A 680-nucleotide genomic window follows, 5' to 3' on the forward strand; every position below is an offset into this window, starting at 1 on the left:
CCAGCCTGTCTCATTTATTCCGAGTGGTTTTCCTGATGCACCATGTTTAGTTTCTCTGAAGTTAGGTAACATTAAAAAAACGAAACCTGTAAATTAATAACAGAAATTTGAATGAAAAGAAATAAAAAGCCATGACAAGTAAAACACACACACACACACACACATTTTCAAAGCCCCTTCTCCCTCAGGGTCGCCAGGGGGTGCTGGAGCCTATCCCAGCTGTCATCGGGCGGAAGGCAGGAGACACCCTGGACAGGTCGCCAGTCCATCGACAAGTCAAACAAAGATGCTCTGTTTCTAGGCCATAATTCAAATTTCAGGCCATTTTAAACTGGAATTCCACAGATTTGTTGTAACTTCTGCATAACTGCGCTGTTAAGGTGTAAACAAAGTCATTCAGAGTGCTTTGATGTTAAGTACCCTGCTTGCAGTGGTGGTGATAGGAACCAGACATCCCCCTCTAAATGCTCCCTCAGAGAAAGTTCCTACATGAACTGGTTATGAATTCACCACAACATGATGTATGAGACGCTGTTTTACTGTAGTTTTGAAAAGATTTCGGCCTGAAATGTATTTTAAATGCTTTCATGGTGGAGGGAGACATGCAGGGCGCTGTGCGGCAAAATAGTCCCCAAAGAAAACTCATTATTCCAGATTTTCCACTGTTTTCCATCATCAGC

The sequence above is a fragment of the Pygocentrus nattereri genome, chromosome 13 (genome assembly GCF_015220715.1).
Source record: "Pygocentrus nattereri isolate fPygNat1 chromosome 13, fPygNat1.pri, whole genome shotgun sequence".
In the NCBI taxonomy this organism is placed as follows: domain Eukaryota; kingdom Metazoa; phylum Chordata; class Actinopteri; order Characiformes; family Serrasalmidae; genus Pygocentrus; species Pygocentrus nattereri.